The 23,832-nt window shown below is 35.6% G+C and overlaps 1 long non-coding RNA gene across 14 annotated transcripts in view; it reads right to left on the bottom strand.

Annotated features, from left to right (window-relative positions):
• The window catches only part of LOC141410952 (uncharacterized), a 96,893-nt gene that overhangs the window by 59,060 nt on the left and 14,001 nt on the right, over window positions 1-23,832 (bottom strand). For 4 of the 14 annotated variants that reach the window (XR_012435779.1, XR_012435770.1, XR_012435778.1 and 1 more), the window contains exon 1: window positions 19,756-19,891. This is a non-coding gene — a long non-coding RNA (uncharacterized lncRNA). Of the gene's footprint in view, window positions 1-19,755; window positions 19,911-19,972; window positions 20,067-23,832 lie in introns of those variants that run through there. The other 10 variants (XR_012435767.1, XR_012435768.1, XR_012435771.1 and 7 more) reach the window with 10 other exon arrangements.

Here is a 23,832-nt window from a genome sequence, read left to right as displayed (position 1 = left end):
ATTAATGAAGAGAACTGTCGTTTTGCAGCATAATCATGATCAATAGTAGTATTTTTATAGATAAGAATTACTGTTAAAGGATATTTATTTGTTTTTCTCTGTTATCAGTCAAGTGATACAATACTATATAGTATCAGGCATGAAATAATCAAAGAGTAACAATCTTAACTACTGCTTTCGGGAGGTGATTCATGGTGGCTCAGGGAAAGAATGTGACCCTGTGAAAAGATGATGCTTACAACTTGTACTCAAAGTAGAAAGTGGCATTTCTTGTTAGAATTCTTTATATTGTCACACGACACTGAGAATTCTTGTTGTGGTAGAGCCGCACTCCTCCAAATAGACCACAGAGAGACTGAGCTAGCTAAATGGAGAATGGTAAATTACTCCACTATTTTCCACAATAAAAAGTATTATGTAGGCAGCTTCCCATGGGAGATGGAAGACTAAGTTTCCTCCATATGACTATGTGAATGAGAATAGTCAGGGTAAGAAGGGTCAAGCAGGACAGCTAAAAAGCATAGAGAAAGAGATGAAAGAAAAGTAGGAAACAGTCCACAGTTCCATCCCCAGAGGTGTGGTAGAAAGCTGAAGCCACAAACACAAGGTAAGCCAGGCAGCCCTAGTGATAGCGGACTGGCTGTCCTAGCCACAGGAAAAACTCATAGTGCTGCAAGTCTTAAATCTGGTATCGGGATTCTGTGTAACAATGACTCCTTCTGTGGCAGGCTACAGTTGGATAAAAAATTCACTGCTTCACTCCTTATATCTTAGAGAGCTATAGCCTGGTGCTATTTTGAGAGGGAGCCTAAGGCTGAATTACAAGGAACCATTGCAAATCAGGGAGCCTGAGACACCCTGACAAAACTGTTTGAGTAGGAGATGATCATGACAGGCAGTCATGAGTAAGGGTATGGGAAGGTGGGACATAACCCATTGAAAAGCTTAAGCAGCTGGGAGCTCAGGCTGTGAAGGGTGCAGTGGTTGGTGGTCCACCCTCTGGAGTGAACCCATCAATGCAGAGACTGAGAACTGTGGGCCGTGGCTGGTGAATTGCTTGGCTTCCAGAGCGGCCTGCCTGCTGCAGTGTGTAGTTTTCTCTTAGGCAGGACTGAGAGCTCTGAGCCCAAGTTTGGTGAATCACCTAATTTCTACCGCTTCTACCCTCCTGAAAGGTGGTTTACTATTGGTTGGGGTCCACTGATAACAGCAGTGTTGAGTTCCATTGATTTTCCCACTGTAGTGCAGAACTCAGTATACTGCTGGCTTCTCCCACTTTCCCATGCACTAGGGAATATGCCACATCTTGGGCATTTGCCATCATGGGTATACAAGCTAGGGGACCCTCTGGAATGAGTAGGAATGAGTCTAACTCACAGGCTACAAAGCTCATTGGGACCAGCAGTGGCTCCCACTTAGTGCATAAAGAAGCTTCTAAAGTCAATGCAGTTCTGAGGCTAACAACATACCTTGATGGCCTGGCCCTCAGCCCATCTCAGTGTCAAGGGTGGGAACAAAGAGGTACTACAACAGACCCACAGCCCACTACCACCGTCTCCTGGTGGATTCCAACATTAAGGAATCCAGAAAGAAACTTCTCCAGAGTTTTTTGTTGTTGTCATTGGGTTTTTTCAAAAAATAATTATTTTCTTTTTATTAGATTTTAGTATTGTTTTACTTTGTTTTGATTTCAATCTTTAAGGTTTATATTCTTATAAACTTCATCTAATTTTTACATGTCTTTACTTTATAATCAGATTTTTTTATTTCTTGTTCTTTTCCTCACATTCTTTTACCATTTCCTTCTTCTCCTTCTTTTACTAACCTTGTTACTTTTTTTTGCCTCTCTCTGCCCACTTATTTATTTCATTCTTGTATTATTATTACTTTTACCTTTATCAATTTTTAACTTAATAGTTTATTCTATATTAATTTTCTCAGATTCTTTTCTGTGATAATTGGTGGCACAATAGTTATCTTTAATTGCTTTTCATTATATTTGTATATTTGATTGTATCTAATTTGTATTGGTATTGTTGTTGTTTCAATGATTTGTTTTCTACTCTCTGACCAGTGCTTGGGACTGAGCCCTCAAGTGAAGGCTACTTGCAAAGAAGACCCCCAAACAAAGACAGAAGTGAAATCCATCACAGTATATGAACAAATCACAGCATAGAAACACAAGAAATATGAACAAGCATGGCAACATGACTCCACTAAAAGTGCTTAACTCTACAATAACAATTGAAATGGTTGAAAAGCCACTAAGAAAAAATTCAAAAGTCCAGTTCAAAAAATGACCAATGAGCCTAAGGAGCATTCAAATAAATAGATGAATGAAGTAAAAAGGTCAGTTCCAGACTTGGATGAGAAATTCAGCAATTTAGATGAGAAATTTAGCAAAGAGAAAAACATTCTAGGGAAAAACTAAATCAATAGAAATCCTGGATATGAAAAGCTCAATAAATCAACTTGAAAGTCAGTGGAAAATATCACAAATAGATGACACAAAGAGGAAGAAATAATATCTGGAATTGAAAAGAAGCTGAGAAATAATTACATTCAACAGTAATAAAGAAAACAACAAACAATTATGGCCACAGTGTTCGACTTCTGGGACATGATTAAGAAACCTATTAATGCATAGTATAGAAGAGGGAACTGAGATGCACACTAAAGGCATAGAAACCCTATTCAATGAAATTGTAGTAGGAAATTTCCCAAATCTAGGGAAAGAAATGGACATCAAATACAGGAGTCATTTAGAACACTAACCAGGACATGACCAGGAAAGAACTCATTGATTTCATATTATAGCTAAAATACAAAGAGTACAGACAAAGAAAGAATAATGAAAGTTGTGTGAGAGAAGTGACAAATTACTTACAAAAATAAACTGATCAGAATAATAGCAGACCTCTAAGCAGAAACCCTAAAGGTCAAGAGAACATGGAATAATTTAGTTCAAGCCCTAAATATAATTGCCAGCCAAAATTGTTACATCCAGGAGTTCTCCTTTAAAATTGAAGGAGAAATAAAGACCTTCTATGACAAGCATAAACTAAAGTAATTAACAGCAACTAAGCCTTCATTTCAGAAGATATTTAAAGGAAAACTACACACAAAAGAGGAAGAGATATATACACAAAATCAAGAGCTCAGGAAAGAATAAATGTCACTAGAAGAATAAATAAATAAATTAAAATTAGAAAAGAATCAAACATTATTAACCCAGTAAACCAGCAAAACTCAAAGATGAAGAACAGATAAACTAATACATACCTCTCAACAAAAACCCTAGATGAAAACAATTTTAATTCTCTAATTAAAAGATTCAGTTTTGGGGTGTGGTATTGCATGCCTATAATCCTAGGATTTAGGAGGCAGATGAAGAAATATTTGGAGTCCTAGGCCAGCTTGGGTTACATACCAAGATCCTATCTTTAAAAAGATGCAGACTGGCTGACTGGAATCAGAAACTCACCTCACTGGCAAAGACACACACAGAGACTGAAAGAAAAGGATGTAAAATGATATTCCAAGCAGAAAGAACCCAAAGGCAAGCATGTAGCTATAATCATATTTGACATAGCAGACTACAAATTAGTCAGAACAGATAAAGAAGATCACTATATATTAATAAAGGGATCAAACCATCAAGAAGATATAATGAGTATAAGTATACATGCACTAAATGTTAGTGCACCAAAATTCATGAAACAGAAATTACTGGGCATAAAAGACCTAGGTCCAAAAACAATAATAGTGAATGAATTCAGTATCCCACTCTCATCAATAGGTCATACAGACTATAAAGAAAAAAAGAAAGGAAAAAAATCTCCAGAGTAAAACTGCACTAAAGATCAAATGGACTTAACAGACATCTATAGAATATGCCATCCAACAACTATAAAATACACATTCTTGTAGGTATCTCATGGAACTATTAGATCATTAAAGCAAGCCTTAACAAATGCAAAAAATTACAAGAGAAACTATACAAATACATAAAGATTGAACAATACACTTTTTTTGTGTGTGTGGTACTAGGGATTGAACCCAAGGACTCATGCATGCTTGACAAACACTAAACCACTGAGCTATATTCCTAGATCTGAACAATACACTTTCAGATGATCAGTGGATCATTGAAGAAACCAGAGGAAAAAATTAAACAATTCTTAGAATCAAATGAAAATAAAAATATGACAGAAAAATTTTGGACTAAAGCAAAGACATTTCTAAGAAGGAAGTTTATAGTTATAAGTGGCTACATTTAAAAAATCAGAGTTATTTCAAATTAATAACCTAGTGATTTACCTAAAAGTTTTAGAAACACAAAACAAGCTAAAGCCAAAATTAGTATACTGAAAAAAATAAGGAACATCAGAGTAGAAACTAATGAAATGCAGACTAAAAGAACAATGCAAAAGATCAATTAAATAAAGAGTTGTTTCTTTGAAAAGATAAACATTGACAAACCCTTAGCCAAACTAATCATAAGAGAAAGAACACCCAAATTAATAAAGTTGGAGACCAATAAGGGCATACTATACTAAATACCACTGAAATTCACAAAATAATTAGAAAATATTTTGAAAACTTATATTCCAATAAACTGGGAAATCTAGAAGAAATGGAAAAATTTCTTCAAAATTAAAACAAGAATATAAAAAATGTAAACTGATCAAGTATAAGCAATGAGAATGAAGCAGCAACAAAGTCTATTAATGAAGAAAAGTTCAGGCCTGGATGGATTCACCACTGAATTCTACAAGAGCTCTAAGAAGAATGAACAATGCTTCTTAAACTATTTCATAATATAGAAAGGAAAAGAACACTTCAAACTCATTCTACGAAGCCAGTATTACCCTGATACTAAAACCAGATAAGGATGCAACAGCAACAACAAATAGAAAACTAAGGATGAATATTCTTGATGATCATAGATGCAAAATTCCTCAGTAAAACTCTCGCAAACAAAATTGAACTGTACATTAAAGAGATCATAGAAAAAAACCATATGACCTGATAAAGCTGGTTTAATTCCAGGATGCAAGAACGGTTCAACACGTGAAACAATAAACATTATACAGCACATAAATAAAATCAGGTACAAAACTTACATGATCACCCCAAGAGATTCATAAGAAACATTTGACAAAATTTAACACCATTTCATAATAAAAAAAAGCCCTGAAGAAACAAGGAATAGAAGGATCATACCTCAATATAGTAAAGGCTATATATCACAAACAGAGAGCCAACATTGTACTGGATAGGGAAAGCTGAATACATTTTCTCTAAAATTAAGAACAAGACCCTAAAGGCTCCACTAGAAAACTCTTAGGTCTGGATAAACACTTTTAGCAAAGTAATGGGATAAAAAATTTATATATACAAAGTCCAGTAGTTTGGATGAGCATGGTAGCATATCCTTGTAATTCCAACTTTTTTGGGGAGGTAGAGATCAGGAGAATCACTGACCAACCTGGCCAAAAAAATTAGCAAGACCTCCATCTCACCATATAAACTAGGCATGGTAGTACATGTCTGTAATCCCACCTACATGGAAAAAATAGGTAGGAGGATTGCAGTCTGAGGTTGGACCCAGGTAAAAAACGCAAGACTGTATCTGAAAAATAATCTAAGGAAAAAAGATCTGGTTGTGTGGCTTGAGTGATAGAATGCTTGCCTAGCAAGCACAGGACCATGAGTTCAAGCCCCAATACTGCCAAAAAAAAATCAGTAGCTTTTCTATATGCAAGTCATGAACTTGCTGAAAGAAATCAGGAAAACAATCCAATTCACAATACCTCAAGAAAAGTAAAATTAAACAAAAACTCTAAGAATAAACCTAACCAAGAAGGCAAAAGACCTCTACAACAAAATAAAACACTGAAAAAAGTATAAAACACTGAAAAAACACATGAAAGATAGAAAGACCTCCAATGTTTATGGATTAGAACTGATATTGTGAAATGGCCATGTTACCAAAATGATCTACAGATTCCATCAAAATTCCATTCTTCACAGATATAGAAAAATCAACTCTAAAATTCATATGGAAGCACAAAAGACATCAAATAGTTAAAGCAATCCTGAGCAAAAAGAGCTATGCTGAAGGTATCACACTACCTGATTTCAAATCATACTGCAAGGCCACAGTAATAAAAACAACATGGTTCTTGCACAAAATAGACACATAGGACAGTGGAATAGAATACAGAACCCAAATATAAACTCATGCAAGTACAGCCATTGGACTCTCTACAAGGTTGTCAAACACATACTCTTTCTGAGAAGTGATACCTTCAACAAATGGTGCTGGGACAAATAGATATGCACATGTAGAAGACTGAAACTAGACCCCTATCTCTTACCCTTATCCATTAATTCAAAATGGATCAAAGATCTTAATATAAGACCTGAACTTTGAAACTACTACAGGAAAATAGATAGAAAACTCCTCAAGATACAGGTATAGGCCATGACTTTCTGAATAGAACTCTAATAGCTCAGGAAATAATATAAGAATTGACAAATGAGGCTGCATCAAATTAAAAGCTTCCATACAGCAGAGGAAACAATTACCAGAGTGAAGAGAAAGCCTACATAATGGGAGAAAAATCTTTGCCAGCTATTCATCTAACAAGGGATAATATCTATAACATATAAAGAACAAAAACAATAAACACCAAAGAAAAAATAATCCAATCAATAAGTGGGCAAATGAACTCAAAAGAGGAAGCACAAATGTCTAATAACATGTAAAAAAATGTTCAGCATCTTTAGCCATCAGACAAATGCATAGAAATTACATTGACAGTCCATCTCCCCGTAATCACAATCAGCAAGTGCTGATAGGATGAGGAGAAAGGGAGCCTTATACAATTTGGTGGGAATATAAATTAATCCAACCCTATGGAAATCAATACAAAATTTCCTCAGAATACAAAAAATAGAGCTATCATATAATCCTGCTGTCACTCCTGGTTATACCTAAAGGAATCAAAGTCAGCATAAAATACAGATATACCTTTATTGCACACTGTTCACAATAGCCAAGTTATGGAATCAGCCTAGGTATCCATTAAACAAGTGAATGGATAAAGAAAATGTGACATTTAGAGAACACATTTTATACATACACACACACACACACACACACACACACACACAAATATATATAACATAATTGTTATATCATTTGCTATAATAGAGAAGAAAGAAGTCACATCATTTGCAGGAAAAGGAATGGAACTAGAGATCATCTTGTTAAGCGAAATAAACCAGACTCAGAAAGACAAGTATTGAATGTTTTCTCTCATATACAAAGGCATGAAAATAGAAGGGGATCACGAGGGGAGGGAGAACAAGTAAGGATACAATAGAATGTGAATATGAACAAATTATGTTATATGCATGCATGAAAGTGTCATAATAAAATCCATTACTTTATACAATTAATATACAGTAGTAAAAAGTTTTAAAATACTGCCATATTTTGCATATCATATTGGAGAGAAGCAAAACTTTCTGAGTATTTGGTATAATAAAAACTCAACTCAATAATTGGAGTTTGATGTTCTAAAAAGTTTATAACCATTTAAAATGAATTATCAAGGATTAATAATATGGGCCCTGAAGTATAAACAGAACTTCCTGCAGAGATAGCATGGGAAAGAAGCAACATGAGGCATTCAGAGAAAAGGTCAGAGCTGAGGGACAGGAAAGCAGAATTGTGTAAAAATTCATTATATCATTGAGATCTTTTCAATGTAAATAGATACGACAAACATATTTATGAGTAAGTATTCTCCATGTTTCTTCTTTATTTCACCTGGGGATGAAATTAGGATATTCCCAGATCTTTATTGTGCTGAGCAGAAGAGAAAGTACAGAGAGTTTGGAAAGCACTAAAACTTTCATTTAAAAGTTCAGGGAAAGTACTTTTATTACAAAACAACAAAATCCACTGAATTCAAAAGCTCAGTTAAGGACAGATAAAAGAATTGAGAAGACAGATGAATGGGCCAAAGTTTTTTTTGTTTTTATACAGTTTTTGGGGGGATTGACAATAAGAACAGATTTGGAGGAAGGGAATATTGGACAGCCTATGAAAAATAACTGAAGGGAGCAGATTTCTAGAAGTTTTGTTCTGACCCAAACCATGTGATTCTCCTCTGTGACACTTTGTATAGATTTTGGCTAACACTACTTTCGGTTGAAATGCACCAAAGGTTTGGGCACTATCCTCCAGGATGTGGTATATGCATTCAAACAGTGGCCATGCTATCCTGCCAGAATGCATGCAAGTATCTGGAAGTTAGGCAAAGACTTAGTACTGACCTCTCTAAACACCATGCCCAGTGAACCACCTGAAGATTTGGTGTTTCCAGAGCTCACAGTGCCAAACTCAGTAATGCAAAGATTCTAGTTCCAAGAAGAGCATTAGAAAGTACTGCACTGAACCCAAAGCAAAAACTGCCGTTGGTGACTTTGAGCTTCTCATGCTCACAGACTACTATATAAATAAAGGAATTATTATTATTTTGTATGCTATAATTGATGCTAGTTATCATGAGGATTTATGGGGTCTTGTGAGGCTCCATGCTTTCAGCATCTGTAGCCGCTCAAGGGTAAGACACCAAAAGCTCTTACTCTTTAGGGCTGAAAGCCCTAGATTACTCTGCCAGCTAAGCAATTAAATCATGTCAATTTTTAACCAAAGAAAATGAGACCCTAGAAGGTCTCTTCCTCCCTAGAAGGAGGAAGGTGACGAATATTAATACTAGTCTAGGGACAGTTGCAATAGTGGTGGGAGTAGCCTGTTTCTCTAAGACATAGTGACCAAGAAAACTCGGGATGGAGCTTCTGTGAACCTGAGTAAGTATAAGCACCAGACTATTAAGATGCTTAGATATTCACTTACTCCCATTCCATACCCCCAATTTACCTCCACTATCAGTCACAACTATAGTGAAGGGCTCCATACAACCTCAGATTCTTGCCTGGGTAGCTGCCCACCTCTAGTGTAGGAATCTTTCTTCATCCTGCCTCAGAGCCTTTGCAAGAATGTGGGAGTCTGCTTGACTCATGTGCAAGGAAAGATACAAAAGGAATGGGAGTTAATATTTCTGGAGGCAGTCCTCACCCACTGGCAAAGAGAAATAATGGTTACATACTCCAGACTCTAGGCCTTCAGGACAGATACTTCTAGGAGGCATTGTGTGCTCGCACCTTAGAAATCCCATGGAAATGGAAGCCCTGTTGCCCATAGTGGCAACTCAATGGGATACACTTGATAATACTGTTTTTCTACTCCTCTTTGTTTCATTTATCCCCTCCCTCACATTGGTGTCCTGATCCTTTCACCAGTCAACTACAAGGATCCATGTCCTATCTCAGGTTCTGATTTTAGGAGAGTGAAAATTATGGAAATTCTTTTTAAAAACTTCTGTTTACAGAAACTTTTTTTCTGGATATTCTACACATAAAAAACATGTATTTTTTCCATCTTTTAATTGCCCACTTAAATTTCTTTCTGGTCTGCATTTCTTTAGTTCTATGTTGTCTTCTCTTTGGAGAATGAGCCAGTTACTCGAAAGTACAGTAGAGTCCTCAGTGCTCTGCTCCTCACTTCCCTTAGCTTTGTACAAACAAAGTTAAGACACCACCATAATTCTGGGATACTCTTAGCACTTGCTCAAGAAGCTACAGTTCTTATATCTTTCCCTCAAATGGTCTGATTCTCTCACAGTGCCTGTGGTTAGTTATGTTTAGAGAAATTTAGTTATGAATTTAAACACTGAAATATAGTCTGCCTTTAGAAAGCACCAGACAATGAGTCAGAGACCTTTGATTCCTTTTTGTTTCTGCTCATTGTATTGAGAAACCTCCTATCCTCCCTGGACAGTTTCTTAATCAGTAATGGAGCCATCCAGCACTCTTCTATATCCTGGATTAAAGGAACAAAGTTAACAGCACTCAGAGCCTTTCAAATAATCAGGAATAGATCTAATTCCATTACACTTTCTTCTGTTTAAAATCTAAAGTAAATCTATTAGTTGTATTTTGATGAGGTTGGAAAGACTCTTGACCACAAAGGAAAAGAGAATAATCTTTTATACTTTTACTTAATAATTGGAATTCTGATATAGGGAGATTAAGGGTGTATCCCTTCCAATAAAATAATATCTGAATCCACAAGTCACTCTCAGGAAGTGCAGAATGGCATTTACTGGTGATTGTCAGAACCCAAGCAAAAACCCCTTCTGTGTTAAAGCTGTAGATGAAACTGCAGTTTGGCAGAGATGGTGTATAGGAGCAACGTTTGCATTGACTTATATTAGAGATATCATTTAGTTCTTCAAACTCCCTTTATAATTATTTCATAAAGCTTTAGCTCACTCATTTGTACATTAGGATCTAGTACTATGACCCAATGTTGACTTATTTTATATATGGCTCTGAGGCAGAGTGGAAATGGGACACTGGAGTGGATAGAAAGTAATTTTTTTGACAGGAAGTAATTTTGACTAGGAGGGTGGGGTAAAGACTCTATGTGGTGAACTCTGTCCTTCTAAAGACCAGTGACAAAACTCTAGATCTCAGTGTTGCTGAGAAAGGAAGGAGGTTAAAAAAGAAAAAGCTTAAGAATGGAGGGGAAGGTGACAAAAAAAGAAAAATTGTTTGATAATTGCTGATTGCAATTTTGCTTGGTGAACTCTTATAGGAATATGTCTATGCTAATATAAAAATGAAAAAGCTCCTTATTAGTACATCCTAGTTTTCCCAGTCAAGTCTGGTCTCTACAAAAAAATGAATTTACTGAAATGTAGCAAGAAAAGAAAAAGTCTTTATGTTATCACAGACACATGCACAAACACACATTCGTACACATACACATGCATTTGAGCTCATTTTCCCTATTCTGTCTCATTCTTACTAGCTTGTATATTTAAAAAATTAGGGTTTATATTCCCATGTTCATCTTTTTGTAATTATTTTGGAATGCATAGTGGATGATACACAACAAGAGAAATGAGACAGTTCAAAATCATCTGTAGAAGGAGATTTATTTCAAGGAGCCTTTTGAAATACTTACATTTAAAGTTAAAAATAAGAATTTAATTACCAATTTTTATACATTTTGCCTCTCAATATTTTTTAATTCAAGCAAAACATTCTAACTGCCTTGTCCCTAGCCATATGTATGTTACCTGGAATATTATTGCAGACCAACTTAAAAGTCATGCTCAATCCCTCTCTTCATACATACTCCACCCACATGGAATACAACAGGTGATATTGCTGGCTCCTCTACCTTCAAAACATAACCACAAGTATTGCTGTCTTCCTGTCCTGAGCCACCATCTTATGTCGCCTAAAAGCAATAGCTTCCTAGCTCTGTCTTTATGCTCCCTGTTTCTATTCTTGACATACTTGGCAGAGGGTTCCTTTAAAATGTAAGTCAAACTAAGACTTTCCTCTGTTCAGAATCCACTATTGGCTCCTCTCTCACTCAGAGTTGATGTCCAAGACCTTAGACATGAGTCACAAGCCCTCAGATGCTGTGCCTCCTAATGACCCATCTGACAGTATTTTCAATAGTGTTTAATGCCTTTATTCAATCCAGCTTCTTATTGTTCCTCAAATTCAAAGGAGTCATGCTTCCCTTAGGTCTCTTTGACTTGAAATTCTCTTCTACAAGGTATCTACTTGACTAAATTATCCCTCATTCCCTTGAAATCTTTGTTTACACTTTCCATTCTGCATAAGAATTACTCCCTCAAGCTGGCTCCTGTGCCCATTTTGACATATCCCTCTCGATTTTTGAACACTGCCTTACTTTTTGGCATAAGGAGCTATTCCAGGCTCACTCATACTTTCCTTGCAGGTGCTCTCCAGCCTTCATCAAAGGGCTGCATACCTGCATAACTCAGCATGTGCATATCATTGGTCATAGAGGAAGACATGGGAAAGAGAGCATGACATCCCAGCATCCAGGCCTCCACTCACACCTGCCCAAGGCAGCAGCTTCTTAAGAAAATGGTTGGAATCCAGCGTCCCAGAAACTCACAAGGCCTGCACAAATAGCTTTAAGATAATATTCGTTTTTGTAAATGTTTCATTGAACAAATTAAACAATGAATGCATTCATGAATACCCTCCTAATACTGTGTGTTCCCCTGGCATCCCTGATGATATTCCTTCATATCATTATTGAAGGCACACATTTGAGTACAGTTTCTAGCACTTAGGAGGTACTCAATAAATATTTGACTTAGGGAAGGAAGGAAGGAAAGAAGGAAGGGAGGGCCCTCTTATCACTTCTATGAATTCAAATGGACAATATTGAGTGATAAAATTTATCAGTGCCTGGCAAATGGCAAATAGCAAGTGTAGCAAAAAGCAAAAAAAGTAAAAGCTGAGGTGCTACCTGAAATCTGTTGGTTCTGGTATAAACAACAAAATCTTTTTTTATTTCATTATATTTTTTAACATTTCGATTAACAACCTAACAAGGTGGTAAAAAAGTATGGGAAAACACATTTGATGCTATTTCTTTTCAATCTCAAATTTTAATCAGTTTTAAGAAAACTACTTTTATAATACAATGCTAAATTAAGTTTTCCTGATTGAGTCAGCACAAAGCCAGTGACTGTTATGAAATCAAACTTACTACTAAATTAAAACCACAACACCAGCTGCCCAATTCTGAGAAGAAAATAAATGAGAATTATGCTAAAAGGTATTCATATTAAATCTATGACTGTCAAAACACTGATACAGGTTTTTTAAAATTATTGTTTGTTTGAGACAGGGTCTTACCTTATAGTCCAGGCTGACCTGGAATTCACTATGTAACCCAGACTGGCCTCAAATTCAAGATCTTTCTGCCTCAGCCTCCCAAGGACTGGGATTATAAGCCTGAACCACCACATCTGGTACCACATTGATGTAGTTTTATAGAAATTTAAAAAGCATTATGCGTAAGTTAATTTCTATGCTAGTTTCAGAAAATAACTATGCTTCTCATGTAAAGAGTTTCAGAATTTAGGATTATAATGATCTTAATGGGAAGCAGAAGGACAGAGTAGTGGAGGAGCACTGAAGATTAAATAATATTGATAAATGTCTAGTTGTGGGGGTGTTCGTGCTTTGCATGCATGTGATTTGTTTTTAATATGCTTTGAATTATCCTCCACTCCTTAGATCCTTGGTAAGTATTTCTTTTGCCCATATAAATGGTTGTGTAATAAAATAGTACCTATTCTAATATTTTGGAAACTATAATCTAGCATATCAAGTTTTTGCTACCTCATCTGTTGAATAGGAATGACGATAGTACTTGTATTATAAAATTGCTGCTACAGGAAATTAATGTGAGTCAACTCCCTGTATAGCTATCCTTATCTCAACCAGCAAAAACCCTTGTTCCTTCCTATTATGGTTTATACTCTTTCTACAACAAAATTAGAAATAAGGGCAAAATAGTTTCTGCTGGGTATTGAGGGGGTGGAGGGGAGAGGGAGGGGGTGGAGTGGTTGGTAAGGGAGGGGGTGGGGGCAGGGGGGAAAAATAAAATAAAATAGCTGCTAAAATGAGGTAAAATAATATATAAAAATATGTAGCTGGTTTGGGGGATGAGACTCAGTGATAGAGTGCTTGCCTAGCATACGCAAGGCCCTGGGTTTAATTCCCAGAACCATTAAAAAAAAGGCAGCAGAATATTTAGTATATGTGTCTATCAATAACTGTGTTTGATTGCAAGTAGGGAGGTATATAATTAGCCACTTATTTTAGTTTGTGTTCCAATTTTTTAGTCTTTAAAGGTTTAATTTAGCTTTTGGTAAATTATAAAAGCCCAGATATGAATATTGAATTTGAATCCACCTTGAAACATTTCAAGCATACAGCTGTATTCTTGATGAAAGTCACTGTGTCTTAACTACACAATTATCTGGGAAAATAAGTACTACACAGTTTTCTCTAAAATGTGTACAAAATATTAAACCTAAGCTCTCTATCTAGTGCTACAAATGCTGTCTAAAGCCTTGGTCTTGGGTAACTAGCTGTAATCACCCTTGCCTTACATGACTAGGCAACAGAATTTTAACTATTTGTATTAAACAATATGTTGAGCATAAGGCGAGTCAGTTGATTACATGGTGTCATTGCCTACACTGCAAATTAGATTGTCCAATTTTACCTTCCTATTTACCAGGCAGAAGCAGGAAAGGCTTCTCAGAGTTACTAAATTCAGCAATTGCAAGTGATTTCTGCTTCTGTTCCTGAGGTAAAAATCAAGTATGTAGTAGAATCTGCTTAGCCAAATCAAGTCTCTTTCATTTACTTTTTGTGTATATGTGTGTTGGGAAATGAACCCAGAGCATCTTGCATACTAAGCATGAGATTTATTACTGAACTATGTTCTCACTCCCTCATTTAATTTTAAAAGTCTATGAACACTCAAAAAATATAATGCTATAAAATTTTTACTTAAATATATACTCTGACCATCCTACTAAATTCCAATCTATGCTGCTCCAAAGTCATGACCACCTCTCTCTCTACAAAAATAAATAATAGGCAGACTTAGAAAGTATTGGACCATTTAGAGCTGGTATTTGAGACCTAATTTAGAATAAGTTATGAATATCAGCAGAGGCATGTGTGGATCTTTCCACTGAAGATTAAGTTGTTTCCATCGTTCTATTGTTTTGTGAGGGAAAGCACCAATGATGATAAAATGTAGCATTGAGATTCTACCGTGTACCAGGTGCAATACCCATGCTGCCTCATTTAATTCTCACACACACACACACACACACACACACACACACAAGCATGATTATCTTGAAATGACTTGTCTGAACTATACCACCTTTAAGTAACACTATAATATCAACCTCCCATATTAATTTTTCTACCATATATCAAATATTGTCTATAAGTTGCAATCAGTTTCCCTGCATTTCTTCTAGCATTACATTGCTAGTCCAAAAGGAATTTTTCACTCTTTGGAAGAAATTTTTTGAGGTTTTATATTAAGACTTCAAGGATTCTGAGAGAAGAGGAAGAAATATGAATTAGTCATGATCTTATAAGACCTTTAATCTAGGGTTTTCCTGAGAGGATCTTATATGACTTATTACCTACATATTTTCCTTACATTACATGATAGAGAAGAAAAGACTTTGAAAAAACTTTATAAGTTCTCAGGTAAAGTAAAAAAAAGAAACTAATTATTACCATAAAGGGAGAAAAAGGTAAAGATTATATGTTTTTCTCAACCCTGCATATGAATAGCTCATATACTAACTGAAGCATTGAATGTCAATAGGATAATTTATTTACTACTTTTATTGAGCCCAGTCTTAAAGAAAAATATCTAGATGCACTTTACAGTTTTCTTGCTCATTTTAACATATGAAGATTGTTTTTCTCTCTTATTCTAGTCAAATAAACAACTAATCAATAAGTGGGCCCCCTATACATTGAGTTATTGTTACCATAGAATTTGCTGCAATACCTTCTTCTTTTGTTGGATTCAGTTTCCATGAATGCACTGCTATAAAGAATATGGATTTGGGGCCACCTTGTGACAAACTTAGAAAAGTCCTGGAGTCAGATACTTAGGATTTGAATTTTGATTTCCCTTTCTAGATCATGTTACTTTTCAACAAATATACCTTGCAAAATGATATCGTATGGTACAGTCTGATTTTTACTAAAGAAAGGTAGTGAACTTTATCAAAAAATAATCAGTTACACATATTGATTTGTTTCCATGTACTAGCCACTGTGATAAACTACCTACATATATTATATATGTGTATTATATCATTTAACTCACAGTGATTCTATAAGTTTCCATTATATCTCTATTTTACAGGTGAGACAACGAAGGTTTAGGGAGAATAAATAATTTTCCCAAGTTCATGCAGATAATGAGTAAGATCTGAAGAAATCTCTAAAAATTCCTGCTGAAAACATCAATTAAAAAGCAGAGTTGTTCTACATAAAAGCTATGGAAATTACATGAAAATATTAACAAGTAAATCAACATATTTACCATTTAGTAAAATATTTAACATTTAAATTTCATTTTATTAGCAGATTCTGGATTGGAGGCTGAATAAGAGAAAACCATGAAAAACTTAAAGGAAATTGTAAGCGCTGTACTACTATGAATAAACCTGAAAATGTAGAAGTGAAGTCATAAATTTATTACATTTCCTCCATATCCCAGTATCTATTGTCTTAGTGTGTCTTATTCTCCCATATCAAAATTCCGGAGACTGGGAAATTCATAATAAACAGAAACTTATTTCTCACAGCTCTGGAGAACTAGAAGTCCAGGTGGAAGGACAATATCTGGTAGGCGCCTAAGAATTTTTGTTGTTATTTTGAGTCATAAAGTATGTGAATTCAGGATACAAATTCATGTGATAGCTGACTTATAAATAAAAATTTTCAGGCAAAATTTCTTTTTTGTTCTTTTACTTGTCTATGTTCAAAACAGGTAATCTCCCTTGCAGTGCCTGAAATTACTATTTCAGTTTTTATAAGGGGAGGTGATAATATTTCAATTCCTTCTTTAGGCCCGCCCTGTGAGGAAGGGAAAATTGATGCTAAACATTTGATACATTGTGTCCTTACAGAATCACAATATTCACTCTTATAACCTTTGTAAAAGTTCAATTATCTTTAGGATATGAAAAGTATTTAAGAAGAAAAGTATTGTATTGCTTATTGAAAATGGCTACTAATTCAGATAACCCACTTAATCTCTACCATCCAACTCACTTAGCCAGTATCCTCTCTGAGAGAAAGTGGATAATAATGAAACCCTCTCTCAAGGCCAAGGATCTGCTTTGAGTAGACTGCTTGGTTAGCTTTGGCCAGAGTATACAATTGAAATGATGAGAAGTTTCTAAACAAGAAGATGCAACTTCCTTGAAGCGCATTGGTCAGTAGAAGCTACCCCATGGTAACATTTTTAAACCTTGGTAACCATAAATATAAGCTTATGAGCTCAAATGGAGCTATCTTAAACAGCAGCAGTGGGGACAACAGATTCTTCAAGTGCTGTGGAGACCATCAGAATTTCTAACACAATCTACATCCTAACAACCCAACTCTTATAGTGTCTACAGTATACCTGAGAATCTGTACCACAATTTAGTCCAGGAATCCTGATGATGTTGTAATAACAGCATGGTATTTGGAAGTAAACATCCTGGTAAGATTCTATCTTTGACTTGAACTTTTGCATGGCTTTACTATACAGGTACCACTCAGATAAGCTTAACAAGTCATTAAAATGTTTTGAGCTTTGCAGGGCACAGGTGGCATATGCCTGTAATCCTAGCTACTTGAGAGACTGAGATTGGGATGATCAAGGTTCAAGGTTTGAGACCAGCCTGGAAAAATGGTTCAAGAGATCCCATCTCCAAAAATAACCAGAGCAAAATAGACTGGAAGTGTGGCTCAAGTGTTAAAGTACCTGCTTTGCAAGTGTGACGCCCTGAGTTCAAATACACGTCCCACAAAAAAACAAATTAATAAAATATTTTTGAGCTTTAATTTGCTCATGGGTTAGAGGGGAGTATGATCTACTGCATGACTTTATTGTGAAGAATTAATAAGAAGTAAACTATAGAGCCAGGTGTGTTAGCATACACAAGTAATCCCATCACTTGGGGGCTGAGGCAGAAGGATTTTGAATTAACATCCAGCAAGACTCCCTCAAAGAAAAACAAACTTGATGACACAATAAAACCTAGCAAATTTACTCAGAGAATTTTCTTTACTTTATATATGTAAATACTGGTTCTTTATTTCTGGCTGACAAACTCATCATCATTTGCATTTTCTTTCCCCTTCTTAAGAAGGCTCACCATGCTGACACAGTCCTTGGTTGAATTGATAGTTTGCAGTCAGCCTTAGAGAAAAGGTCTAAACTGTGAAGTGCTTCTTCTAATGCTCAGTGATGAGGGCTTGAGGAAAAAAACTCCACACAAAGAGACTCAAGTGCATAAGGCATTTTGGCAGGAGGTCTGTATTTTTTACATAAAGGCTTGAAGTTTTCCATGGACGATTTTAAATGTCATAATCACATGTGTGACTGACAAAATAAGAAGTGATTTTTTTTCACTAAAATTTATAAGGAAAAATGAAGCACAGAGAGAGAGAGAGAGAGAGAGAGAGAGAGAGAGAATGTATAGAGCAAATATGTTTATTTTTCAAAGTGGTAGGGAAAAAAGAATCTCTCTGGAAGCAAATTCATTATAAGTCAAATAAATAAAATTTAGTACTGACATTCACTTAAATAAAATGATGATGATCTATGGTACATACTGAGTAATTTTGACCAATGAACAATGACACTGAATGCATTGTTGAGTGAATCTTTGCTATTTCATTTTCAAATATAATGAAACTATTATGTGACATTGCTCTAGCACAAACATCCAATAGTTCTTTTAAACAAGTAAAAACAAAAGGCAAGGAAAGCAAAGTACCAGCAGAGAAAATGAGAGCAGTAGCATCAAAAGTTCTCTAATGGCCAGGCATGGTGGCTCACGCCTATAGTCCCAGCTATGCAAGAGACAAAGATAGGAGGATCGAGGTTTGAGGCTGGCATGAACAAAAATGTGAGAGCCTATCTGAAAAATAACTAAAGCAAAAACAAAAAAGTTCTGTAGTACACAGCATCACTAATGTCAAAAATAAATATAAATATTCTACCAGCCAATTAAAATGTGTCCTTTTTTAAAAAAATTGTTCATATTAACATTTACTTTATCTATATACATGCTATGTAATGGGTGAAATGAGTGGGAGTCCAATGGCAGAAACAACAGCTCTGAATTTTGTTTACTTAAACTTTTGTTAGCATATTTGCTGAGAAATTTGGGGAAGCCATGGAAGAAATACTCATTAATTTTTAACTATTAATTTATTCTCATCCCTAAAATACTAAAAACAAAAACACTGAATTGAAAAAAAGTTTTAAAAAATTTAGTTTAGTTTACACTTTTCTAGAGAAATTAATACTCTGAGGTTTACCTTTTTTGCTCTACATTTTATTGGAAGCTGTTGAAAAATGGGGGATGGGAGGTAAAGGAGAAAGGGAGAGTAATGGAAGGGGTTGAATGGACCAAAGTAAAATATACCCATAGCAGGGATACATGCAGAAACCCCTTTGAACATTGATTTGGGAATTAATAATGAAAGATAGGACTATAAAATAGGTACGTGGTGGGGGGCACTAGTGGGAGGGGGGCAAGGTGGATGAAAGAGATTAAGGTGAGATTATTTGGTGGATGGACTTCATATACTTATATGAAATAGAACAGAGAAACTTTTTGCAATTGCCGTAAGCAGGGCAGGTAGGGGGTTCAGGGGAGAGATGGTGGGGGGTGACCTAACCAATGTGCAATATAAGCCTAATCAAAATTGTCCCTATGAATCTCCCCGTATAATGAATATATCCTAATAAAAAATTATAATTAGAAAAAGCAAAATTGTGTGCTTGCATAGCAAATATAAGGCCTAAATTCAATCCCCAGTACCACAAAAAAAAAAAATGAAATGAAATGAAAATTGTTATGCTATTTTTTCTATTAAAAAAAAACAAAAACGTGAGATTCCACCAGGTAAAGCTCTTGAACTGACTTTTCTTAATCTTCCTTAGTTCCATGACAAATAAGGGACTTTAAATGAAGAAAATCAACTCACCTCCTCAAAACTATCTGACCATCTTCTGCACCCACTTTTGCTGCAGGCCCACGCAGAGGTCTCTTAGTGAATGTGCTTTACACTAAAAAGAGAAAGGTTGCCGAGATTAATTATTTATCTGGTTTCAGATTGAAATCATGGTCCTTTGATGCAGCAGTAAACTGAAATGAGCTCAGAAAGATTTCTTCACAACTTGGAGCCCTGAGCACCCACTTACACTCTCAAAGGCCATTGATCCAGGTTATCACAGTGAGCAGAGTTCCCAGGATACCTGGAGTTAGGCTATTAGAGTTAGCCAACATGGACTTGTTGCTGTTTGACTCACAATAATTCCAATTCGAACTTAATTATCACTTCAGAAACTCTCTTGCTTCTCTGACTGCATTGACTCTGCATAATATCACATTACTCAGCTCTACAGAGTGTGTTTCAGAATCTGCTTATAGCAAATAAATGAAACCATTGCTCTGGAATTCAGCAGCAAAGGAGAGACACAGTAGCTAAAAGTAAATAGATGTTACTCTCATGTTAGGTTTTGTAGGCAAGACATTTTTTTGCTGCTCTGGTCACCACTGCACCCAGCACCTAAAAGTTCCACATTTGCAGAAGCACTCTTGAAACTATTTTCATGATTTCTTGGTTTGTCACAGTGAGATCCACTCTCAGTCATTCTTAGCTCTTCCATCAATTTGGCATGGAAAGGTATGGAAGAATATGTTTTTGTGCCTTGGCACTGGACACAATACTGTACTAATATTTGGCACAATGGAAGAATTGAGAACAGAAAGGAAATTGACATGGATTTCATCAAAGAGCATAGCTGTTAGCCTTTAAATTCAAACATGATGATTTGGGAGACATAGGAAATATCTTAAATTTAAGAAACAGGCATCTACAAGCAGAAGACTTAATTTTAGGCCCTTGCCTTTACCACTGACTATTCTGAATTTCTTTCTTTATAAAAATTAACATTTTAGCTAAACATGGTGGTGCTTGCCTGTAATCCTAGCTACTCTGAAGGCTGTTGCACAGGGATCATGGGTTGGAGGACAGCCTGGACATAATACCAAGAACCCATCTCAAAAAAATTACAGTTTTTAAATTAATACTGAATTTCCATGTGACAATTTTTCTTCTTTTTGGTTTTACAGTAACCTCTGTAGTGATATGCAAGCATTTGTAGAAAGTAAACTATAATGTCATCAAAAGAAAAATCATCAGGAAGAATCAACAGAATCACTGTGGACTTCTCAGAGAGGTCCACATTTTAAAAAATCTTTAATGCTAATAAAAATGAAGGCAGAGAAACTGTATACTAAAACACTGTTTGTAAAGATCTCAGGATATTCTAGGATTCATCAGGGATCTTCAGAACAGATAGGAAATGATTATTGTTTGGGTCTTTATCAGTAGAACACTGAGTACAAACATACAGGGTATCTGATTCAATAGTAATAGGCTACAATTACCAACTGTAGCCCCATAGTGGAATATAATGTTAATCATAAATGGATGTAGGGCCCACAAAAATCTCCAAAATTTTGCCTCAAACGGAAAAATATGCTGCAATTTTTGTAGTGTTATAAAAATAATTTTAATATTAATATTATGATGAAATGTTCCCACAAAGGTTAAAGGGTCTGGAGCCCACAGAAGTCTTTTTGCATTCTTGCTACACTAAGTAAATGCATATAAAGGATATTTTTGTTTTAATAAGCAAATCTCAAAACATTTGGGATAGCCCTGATTTCTTGACTCACAGACAAAGTAAAACTCTATTGGTCAGAAATATGTGCCTACTTTCTCCCTGTGCCATAGACAGAGTAAAACTGCCAAAAGAGCAATGGAGCAAGAGCCAGCCAGGAAGTCATGTTTACCCTGGACCATTTCCTACAGCCTCTAGATCCTAATCTGCTTAGCTGTTTCTAAGTACTTGTGCTGGCTGGAGTGTTCCTGAGGCTTTTCATATTATTGCAACACTAAATGTGTGTGTGGGGGGGCTCATCCTCACACTGTGTTACTGGAAATTACACAAAATCCAATATGTACTTTGTACCATGCACCTGAACACACCCTGGCAGAAAACAGCACTCTGGTCTCTTAACTAATACTCAGGATGCTTAAATTTTAACTTGACTTAGTACAGTGATTATTGTGTTAAATATACACACCTGGCAATGTGATTGTTTTTAATTATATCTCTAATTCTAAGACATTTATGTTTTTGAACAATTTTAAACTGATATGAGTATAAAGAACTCCAGAGTATGTAAACCCAGATTTCCCAGCATTATCTAAGAACAAAAAAATCTCTTATAAAACCATATACAATAAACAGGGATGTAATAGTATTGTTTAATGTTTAGACTTAATTAAAATTATGACAATTATCCCAACAAATATCCCTTACATGGATGAATGGAAGGAAGGAAAGAAGGAAGGAAGGAAGGAAGGATATATGATAGATGATGGATGATAATAGATAGATAGATAGATAGATAGATAGATAGATAGATAGACAGATAGATAGAACTGTCCTAGGATCCAATTCAGGATCACACATTAGATTTAGTTGTCAATTCTCTTTAGTCTCCTTTATTCTGGAGCAGTTCTTCTATCCGAGTTTGTCTGATATTTTTCTATGACTGTACTTGGTTTGCACAGTGATATACTAGGGTGATGTTCTCCTCTCAATGCATTGTTTCAGCATCTTTCTGTAGTTCTATAAGCACAAAGAATAGTTAAAAGGATTCCCTCCTCACAAGAAATAGAACATTAAAATATCAGTTTATGCCCTAGAGGGAAGAAAAAAGAATTGCTGAATATTAGTTTGTTGGAGCTGCCATAACAAAATACCACAGACTTAGTGGCTTAAACAATAGGAATTTGTTCTTTCACAGTTCTGGAGACCAAGAGAAAGATGTGTAGAGGTATAGTTTCTTCTGAGGAATTGCTTTGACTTAAAGATCGTTACCTTCTGACTTGTCCTCAACATAGCCTTTTCTCTGTGTGCATGCATTTCTGGTATCTTCATCTTTTTCTAAGGACATTTTGGATTAAGGCCAATGGATGTGACCTTATTTAGCCTTAATTATCTCTTTAAAGCCTCATCTCCAAAGACAGTCACATTCTGAGGTTTGCTGGAGATTTAGGCTTAAACATATGAATGCTGGAGGTGTACAGTTCAGTCCAAATCACCAAGTGAATCTCCTTTGCTTAATTCCCACTGTTGTTCATCGTCTTTGTAGTGATAGTTTCAGTTTCTGGGTATAATTAGCACTGTTGAAGCTCCCTTGAGGTAGTTACAATTAGTGAATATTTTATTTTGACCTAGGACTTTTCATAGTTTCCCAGAGTTCAATGCATTAATGAAGAGCTGCTGCAGAAGACGTGGTGGGGGGATTATAGGAAGGAGAAAGTTGAAATCTCTATTGGTGTGCTTACTGGAAAAGCAAAGCAAATGTTCATTCTATTAATACCTAGTTCCTAATGTTTTGAATTTCTAATTTTTCCTGAACTTATAATTTTTCATTGGTTTAGTAATGTTATTTACTAAAATCAGTGTTAGTAATCAGTAAATACTTTCTCTGCATGTTATGTGCAAACACCATGGTAGGTTATAAGTCCAACAGTGGGTAAAATAATTCTTCCTTTGTAGATCTTGCAGTCTAGTGAGGATATGGCCAGGTAAGTAAAATGCAACAAGTAAAGTGTCATAACTACCAATGGATAGGACTTCTCACCTGTCTTGGGGAATTGATTTAGAAACTGAGAACAAGGGTTTAGTATAAAATTTTTAAGGCAAAAAAAATGCCATGGAGAGGAGGAGAGGGAGCATTCTTAGAGAGGAAGGAGCACTTGTCCTCATGTGTTCTTTCCTTCATAATCCCTGGGGCTGTTGCTGAGGCGCTTCTAGCAAAGGGAAGGAAGTCACTGCATGGATTTGCAGGTCATTTACTGGCTCTTATTGGGAAAAGTTGACTTCAAATACTTGAACGTTCACTCAGTGAAGCTGTCAACCTTACAGCTAGGTTTTATGGCAGATATATGGTATCTTTCCTTTTATCACCCCTATTA

Source organism: Castor canadensis, chromosome 9 (assembly GCF_047511655.1).
Source record: "Castor canadensis chromosome 9, mCasCan1.hap1v2, whole genome shotgun sequence".
In the NCBI taxonomy this organism is placed as follows: Eukaryota; Metazoa; Chordata; class Mammalia; order Rodentia; family Castoridae; genus Castor; species Castor canadensis.
The sequence above is the reverse complement of the archived record's forward strand: the minus strand, read 5'-3'. Positions and strand labels throughout refer to the sequence as shown.